The sequence below is a fragment of the Chrysochloris asiatica genome, unplaced genomic scaffold (assembly GCF_000296735.1).
Source record: "Chrysochloris asiatica unplaced genomic scaffold, ChrAsi1.0 scaffold00218, whole genome shotgun sequence".
NCBI lineage: Eukaryota > Metazoa > Chordata > Mammalia > Afrosoricida > Chrysochloridae > Chrysochloris > Chrysochloris asiatica.
Window position 1 is genome coordinate 5157708 of NW_006408736.1, and position 9441 is coordinate 5167148.

Genomic DNA, 9441 nt, shown 5'->3' on the forward strand with positions numbered 1-9441 from the left:
ACCATACTATTCAATCTGTATGGTGAGCAAATAATCAGTAAAAGAGGATTATACAAAGAAGAAAGTAACATCAGGATTGGAGAAAGACTTATTGATAACCTGTAATATACAGATGAAACAAGTTTGCTTACTGAGCAACAGCTTTATTATATTTAAATGCCCCACCCTTTTTTTTTTTTATATTAATGCAGTGAATAGAACAGTAACAACTCCAAGTTTGTTAGGCATGTTGCCTCAAACTATGCCAAATAGTCAATTCATTTAATGTAATGCCACAGGAAAGAAATGATCATTTTTCATCAGAAATGCAAATTAATCAATTGATGACAAATTTCACTGTGCAAGAAAATCTTTTGAATGTTTCTTATCATCATACAGGGTTTGGTTCTTTCCCTTAAGTAATTTATAATTAGAAGTAGAATACATTTTAATTAATTATAACCTAAGATGGCAAATATCAGACATATATGACTGTATATCTACATTTTTATGAAGCAAAATATTTTGAGCTTATTTTAAGGATCCTAAGAAATTTTAATATAGATGAAATAATCACTTGCAATTATATGATATTAATTTCATTTAAAAAAAAATCCAGAGGTTTGAAAGAAGAATGAAAGAACACTTTAACTTGATGAAAAAAAATTTTTCCTTTTGTAAATTAACACAATCTAAAAATGATTTAATTCATGGAAACTTACAATAAAAAGATATACATTAAATGCAAATATAATCTAGTATAAACATAGGCTTCAGGTCAGCTATAAAAATAGTTTGGAGGCTTAGAGGCTCTTTGGGATAAACACTGGACTGCTAATGGCATGGCTGGCAGTTCAAACCCACCAGTTGCTTTGAGGGAGAAAAGAAAGATGAGATTTTCTGCTCAGGTAAAAATGTGCAGCCTCAGAACTCTATATTGTGTTACTATGAGTTTGAATCAACTCACCGGCAGTAGGATATAATGATAGTTGTGACTTAAAATCACATTATGAGAAGAAAAGCAAAACAATAGCAATTTATGCATCAGATGATTTGTTTGTTGTTAAGTGCTGTTTAGTCAGTGACAACCCATAGCAACCCTGTATAGGATTTCTGAGAAGTTGCTGGTGAGTTTGAACTGCCGACCTTTCTGTTCAAACTGACTTTGGAGTCACCCACAGTACCATACCAGCTTTTATCATGAATGCTGAGCGTAGGCTAGTAAACAGATCGTTGGAAAGTTCAGAAGATTTACTTTATTTAATTAAATTAACTCATAGTTTATATAAATTTCCACTACTTTTCTGTCAGTGTATCATACTACTGTGGTTTTAATTGTTGCTGTGATGCTTGAAGTGATGCCATCAGTATTTTAAATACCTGAATGGTCATCCAACAGGTAGACATATTTCAGCAGAGCCTCCAGGCCAAGATAGATTAGAAAGGAGAGGTTGTTGAATGGTTGTTGTTGTTGTTAAGTGCCGTCAAGTCATTTCCAACCCATAGTAACTCTGTATAGGGTTTCTGAGGAGCAGCTGGTGAACTTGAACTGCCAACCGTGCAGTTCAAAATGACTTTGCAGTTTGGAGCATTAACCCACAGCGCCACACCAGGACTCCTGAAAAGCGTATAAAATGTATTGATTGTAAGTAAAATTTTCTTTAATTAGCGAATCCTTTCTTTTGTATGCTTAACCTTTCAATTCCAGGAGCAGTATTGTAATAGCTGCTTTTACCTGATTTGGTAATGGATGTGGATATAACTTTCTTTATTCTAGACATTACTATCAAGCCATTTGACCCTTTCTGTTACACTTTGACTTTTATGATAAAATGAATTTAAGTGCAAAAAGTACAGGATAATGTAACCCCAACATTTCTTTCATACTAGGTCATCATTCCTACTTTCCAAAAGCAAATGTGTTTTGTTATGTATCTTCTCAAAGATTTTCATGCCTACTTAAGCAAATATAGCTGTATACGCATATATATAACTATATATGTGCACACATATGCATATATACACAAGTTACATATCTTGCTGTTAGGTGTACATATGTTGTTGCTAGCTGTTTTCGAGTTGGTTCATAGGGATGTTATATACAACAGAAGAATCCCCTGTCCAGTCTTGCTTCATCTTCACAATCATTGTTATGCAACACAGTCACTGTTTCAATCCATCTCATTGAGGGGCTTCGTCTTTTTGATGACATTCTACTTTGCTAAGATGCCCTTCTCCAGAGAGCAATCTTTTTTTTGATAACCTGTCCAAAGAATGTGACACAACGTATCATGGTCCTTACTTCTTAAGAGCATTGTGGCTGCACCTCTACCACACCATAGGAGCTCTGGTAGTGTAGTGGTTACGAATCGGGCTGCGAACCACAAGGCCAGCAGTTCGAAACTACCAGCCGCTCCGCGGGAGAAAGATGAGGCTTTCTGCTCCCGTAAAGATTTACAGCCTCGGAAACCCTGTACAGGGTTGCTATGAGTCGGAACCGACTCCACGACACTTAACAACAACAACAGTATAGCCTAGATTCTTCGCAAAACCCTGATTCAACTGCATCAATTCTTCTGTCTTTCTTATTCAGTGTGCAGCTTTCACATACATTTGAGGCAAATAAAAATATTGTGACTTGGGTTAAGCACACCTTAGTCCTCAAAGTGGCATCTTTAATTTTTACAATTTTAAAGAGGTCTTTGGCAGCAGTGTTGTTTATCACGATAAATTGCTTGCTTTCTTAATTGCTGCTTCCATGGGTGTTAGTTGTGGATCCAGGTAAATTGAAATGCTTGACAACATCAATCTTTTCTCCATTTTTCATGATGTGAGTTAATTGATCCAGTTTTGAGGAGTTTTGTTTTCTTTACATTTAGGTATAATCCATTCTGAAGGCTTTAATCTTTGATTTTCATCAGCAAGTGTTTCAAGCCCTCTTCACCTTCAGCAAGGATATATGTAGATTGTTTTTGTTGGTAAGTGCTGTCAGTTGGTTCTGACTCACAGTGACTCTGTTTAGGTTTCCTAAGGAGCAACTAGTGACTTTGAACTTCTGACCTTGTGATTAGCAGTCCAGTGCTTATCCTACAGGACCACTTGTATTAATATATCTGTGTATGTTGCTTCTGTTGTTAGGTGTCATTGAGGTGGTTTCAACGCAGTGCATAGCAGAATGAAACCCTGCCCAGTCCTGCACTATCCTCACAACTGTAATGTTTGAGGCCATTGATGCTGTCAGTGTGTCACTCAATCTTGTTGGAAGTCTTCCTCTTTTTCACTGGCTCTCCACTTTTCCAACCATGACGTCCTCTAGGGACTGATCACTCCTGATAACATGTCCAAAGTATGAAGTCCTGGCATCCTGGCTTCTAAGAAACATTCAGGCGGTATGGATTGCAAAGCAGATCTGTTTGTTCTTCTGGCATTTCATGACACTTTAATATTCTTTGCTAACACCACAATGCAAATTAATTGTTTCTTCTCTTGTCTTCCTTATTCACTGTTCAACTTTGACATGAATATGAGATGATTGAGAATTCTGTGGCTTGGGTCAGGCGTACCTTAGTTCTCAAAGACTCTGTGAATATATCCTTCTGCATATACTTAATAATGAATATGTTTATTTATGCTTGTGTAATTTATTAAATAGAATAAGAGAGAGAACAAAGCAAAATGAGAATCAGCTCTTTCTTTTTATATACCAAATTGTTTTGTTGTTTTATTTTTAATTTATGTCCATGAATATAAGTCCTTGATCTTCTTTGTGTACAGATTACCAACATTTATTTTATTTTAACCTATGTTTTTCATTTTTTTTTCTTGGTTGTTAGTGAGGGTTTATGTTCTTGCTATTTGAACAAGGTTGCAATAAGTGTACTAGACCATTAATTTTTTTGTATACATATAATATTTGGCAGTATCTGCCAAAATTTAAATTGCTTGATATATTCCTAGTCAAAGTAATTATGCATTTTATGTTTTGATATCTTTAGAGGTCACAGTGCCCTTTGCTTCTAGTAAGTTGAACATTAATTCAATATTTGCCAAAATTATACACTTTTAAGAAATTAACTTCATTTAGTTTGCTTTTCCTTAATTATGAATATTTAACTCATAGCATTTGTATTTCCTTTTCTCTGAACTGTTACTGCGAGTAGTTGCCACTTTTTCTTAATTTAAGGATCTTTTTCTTGCTGATTTTAAAAGTTACATATATATAATCAAAATCGTTATACTATGTCCTGTTCATATGTTTTATCTATTTTATTTGTGTTAATGTTTCTCAGCCAGGAGTTTAGCATTTTTGAAATATGCTTTTAGCATTTTTAATAGTAATTCTTCATACACCTTCAGTCATACACAAAGGTCAGCAGGGTATATTGAAATTATTTGGGGCTATCTAATAAGCAAGTAAAGAAAACTAAGTGTATGCTCTGCCCCCACCAAACAGGACTCTATGTGTTTATGTGTGTGTATGTGTGTGCTGTACATGTGTAACAATGTACAGAAAATCTTTGGTGAGCAGTCATTCGCTAGTGGATAAAAGTAGCTGATTTTAACATTTCTAATGTCATAGTTCTGCTTAAATTTCCAAATTCCATTTAATATACTAAAGTTTTTTCAAATGCTGAAAATGCTTTTAAAAAAACATAGGGGAGAGAATAGTGAAATATTTTGGGGGAAATATGTAAGAATTTTATCTTTTAGGGATAAATAACACCATTGAATTCTTAGACAAGACATATTAAGGGAACATATTTACAATATTTAATTTCAATGTTTCTCAAGTCATTCACCTATAGATCTTTTTCTTTTGAAAAACTTATATCAGTACAGTGAGATAAAATTTTAGCAAAGTGACTTGTATGGTCTTTTATGAAAAATTAAAATCTTGATTTTTAAAAAAATACAAATAAGCAGCATCCCAAATATAAACCCTTACACTATGGTTTAAGAGCACAGGTATATGCCTTGAGAACAGAGTTGCAAGAGCGATATAATAGCACCCAATATATTAAATACGATGTATATATCCTTCATATGTTCAAAGAAGCAATAAAATTTTTTAAATAAAAATAAATTGTATGGTACTTTTGCTTCTTAGGGTAGAAAATAAGAAAGCGTGGCATTTTAAATAAGTAATTTTACCTAATTACTTATTAAATATTTACCTAATTACTTATTAAATATGTTTATATTTTTTAAAACTTTATATTGTGAATTGAGCAAAGGCTTACAGAACAGATTAGTTTTCCATTCGACAATTCATACTCATGCTGTTTCACGTCATTGATTGTAATCCTCACAATGTAATGTCACTTACACCACTTTCTCCCTGCGATTCCTGTTTCCTTTCCTAATTGACTAATGCTGTGCTTCTATAGCACTTAGAGAGCTTTAATTATATAAAATTCTCTATAATTCTCTGAAACAGAATAAAATGTTAACTAGCATTAGACTTCCTCCCCAGCCCTGCCACTGAGGTTCTTCCTACTTCATTTTCTATGGGATAAGTAAAACCTCTATCAAGAACAATTTACAAAACCATTTGAATTAAGTCCCTTGATTTAAGGAACTCTACACCCTCGGAAACCCTGTACAGGGTCGCTATGGGTCGGAACCGACTCGATGGCACTTAACAACAACAACAACAACAGGTACAAACATAGAGTAAAAAGCCAATCTCAAGGATAACCTTTGTTGTTGTTGTTAAGTGCAGACATTGTATAGGGTTTCCGAGGAGCAGCTGGTGAATTTGAACCTCTGACCTTGCTGTTCAAATTGAACTAAGGACAAGTGTTTTTCTTATGGTGCCACTATGTGGCTCCTATGTCTCATTAATTCAAAATATGACTCCTATGTCTCATTAATTCAAAATATGACATTATATTTCTTAAATAGCATTATTTCAAGTCCTAAAAAAATCTTTTTTTTTTTTTTTTAATCTAAGTCCTCTTTGGACTCCTGATGTGGATCTGTAGTATTAACACTGGTCTGTGAAACACAAGATCATCAGCTCAAACCCATCAGCTGCTCCTCAGAAACCCTATATAGGGTCGCTAAGAGTCAGAACTGACTTGATGGCACTTAACAACAAAAACAATATATATATATTGTTGGAAGAAGTATAGCCAGAATGATCCTTAGAAGCCAGGATGACAAGACTTTGTTTCTCATACTTCAGATATATTATCAGGAGGGACCGGTCCCTGGAGAAGGATATCATGATTAGTCAAGGGAAGGGACAGTGAAAAAGATGAATACCCCCAAGAAAAGGATCTGGCATAGTGGAAGCAGCAAGGGGCCAAGCTTAACAAGGATTGTGATGCTGGGGCAGGACAAGGCAGTATTTCATTTTGTTGTGCATAAGGTTGCTATGAGTTACAACCTCCTTGATGACACCTAACAACAAAAAACATTGAACATACCTGTGGATTTATAGAGGTTTAACTTAAAAGCATACCAATATTATGTACGTGTTCATCTTATTTTGAAAACTGAAACTGCCAATGAAACAACCAATTTGAACAAACTCTGTTGTTGTTGTTGCTAATATATATATATATTTGATCAAACATTGAGTCAACAAATACAAAACTGTATTTGCAATGAAGAAGTATTGATCTTGCAAAATTCTATCATGCAATCTCCAGTATCATGTCTGTCACCAAGGCCACATTTTTCAAATACTGATCCTTCTTCATTTCCAGGCTTTGCATTCCAATCACCTGTAATTATCAATACATCTTGATTGCATGTTTGATCAATTGCAGACTGAAGAAGTTGGTAGAATTATTCAATTTCGTCATTACTGGCTTTAGTGTTTGGTGCATAAATTTGAATAATAATGGTATTAACTGGTCTTCCTTGTAGGTGTATTGCTATTATCCTGTCACAGACAACATTATACTTCAAGATGAATCTTGAAATTTTCTTTTTGATGATGAATGTTATGCCATTCCTCTTCAATTTGTCATTCCAGGCATAGTAAACCATGATTAACAGATTCAAAATTGCCAATACCAGTTAGTTTCAGCTCAGTAATGACTAGGATATCAATATTTATGTGTTCCATTTAATTTTTGATAAATTCCTATTTTCCTACATTCATATTTTACACATTTCATGCACATATTATTAATGGGTGTTTATCATACTGGTTATGAGTTGGACTGCCAAGGACAAGGTCAGCAGTTTGAAACTACCAGTGGTTCTGTGAGAGAAAGCTGAGGTGTTCTGCTCCTGTAAAGATTTACAGCCTCGGGAACCCTGTGCATGGTCAGTATAAGTCAGAACCGACTCCACGGTTCTTAACAAGAACAAATAACTGTTCATTCTCATTTTTAGTTATGTCCCATCAGAAAATAAAGGTCCAGAAAGGCTTATTCCATTCACATCATTAAGGTCAACTCTACTTTGAGAAGGCAACACTTCCCAAGTTGTATTTTTAATATCCTTCAAAGTGAGGGACTAATCTTTTGGCACTATATCTGACAACAATCTGGTGTTAGTCATTATGTATCAATATTCGTTATTCTGGTGCTGACAGTGTTCCACTGGTATTCATAAGCTTTCAGTGGCTAAATATTTAGAAGTAGTTTGCTTCTTCTTGTTCCTATTCCATCTTCATCTGGAAGCTCATCTAAAACCTGTCCAGTATAGATGCTCCCAGTTGCTGTTGTTGTTAAGTGCCGTAGGGTCGGTTCTGACCCCTGTATAGGTATTCTGAGAAGTGGCTGATGAGCTTGAACCACCGACCTTGCAGTTCAAACCAACTTTGCAGTTCAGCGCATTAATCCACAGTGCCACACCAAGACTCCATGCTTGTATTTAAAATACCATTTGCATAGTTTCTAATCCCATGTTGTTGTTGTTGTTGTTGAGTGCCATCGAGTCGGGTCCGACCCATAGCGACCCTGTACAGGGTTTCCGAGGGTGTAAATCTTTACGGGAGTAGAAAGCCTCATCTTTCTAATCCCATAGTAGCATGTAAACTACCACAGTCTGACAAGCTGACAGACACATGGTTCTATAGTTGAAGACTATTTACTTTATCTTTCTTGTCCTGGGACCCATGCTTCCTTTCAGTTACTATCACACCAAAGTAAGATTATAAGAATATGTCAATATAGCATTTCCTTTGTTGGTAATAATCAATACCCTTATATTTTAGCAAAGACAATGCATTGGCTTTGTAGGATTGCACTGTACTGAGAACCACATAGTTCTCTGGTTCGAACCCACCAGCCTCTCAGTTGGAGAAAGAGGAGTCGTTCTACTCCCACAAAGATTTACAGCCTCTGAAATCAGTGACTTTGAGTTAGAATCAACTTTAGGGCACTTAACAACAATATTTAAATAGAACAAAAACTAAAAGTAGAACATCTTAATTTTTTTATCTCTGTGAAACAAAGAATTGATAACTAGAAAGGCAATGGGTAATATGTGCTCTGTAACCTCCAAAACCACAGCCATCAGTCAGGCTGTAATATTTATGGAAACAGGAAGCTTCCTCTTTAGCCCAATGGCATTCTTGTGGGTTTGAACTGCCTACCTTGTGGTTAGCAGACCAGTGCTTATCCTACAGAGCCACCAGGGCTCCTAATGTGTAGGAGTACATTATTAGAGTATATTCCTTTTAAAAAATGCTTGACAATTTGTGACATTTACCAAGTATCATGTTGAAATATCTTAATTGCCGCTTTTCTAGCATTGAGATTGAATTTACTTTGTAATAAAGTCAGTTAAAAAAAATAAAGCTTTAAAAGTTAGCATTTCAGATATGCAATGTGTTTCCCAAATATACAAGAACACCTTTCCTGATATTTGAAACATCTCTTGGTCAGTTCATGTAGATTTGTTAGAAAATGTAATGCCTGGGTTAATTCCTAGATCTCTGAGTTAAAATGAAAATAGATTTAAAGACAAGCTCCATATTGAACTAGAAAGTTGGAACCATGTTAAATTATAACAAAATTTAATATCTAGACATCAACCTTAGTAGTTGTATTTTTAAAATGTTCTAGTATATTCATTATACTTAGTATGAAGAGTAGGAAAATGGATAATTTCAAATGCTTTCAAAAATTCATTTTAAATTCTAAGTGTTTTACTTGGTTGATAGTAGTGTTAAAACTTCAAATACAAATAGTATTTACTTACCATCAAAAAAATTAAGTAATTTCCTGAATCCTCACTTTTTTTCAATAATCACTTGTTGTTGTTGTTAGGTGCCATCGAGTCGGTACCCACTCATAGCGACCCTATGCACAACAGAACGAAACACTGCCCGATCCTCGGCCAACCTCACAATTATTGCCACACTTGAGCCCATTGATGCTGCCACTTTGCTAATCTATCTCGTTGAGGGTCTTCCTCTTTTTCTCTGACCCTCCACCTTACCAAACATGATATCCTTCTCCAGCAACTGGTCCCTCCGGACAATATGTCCGAAGAATG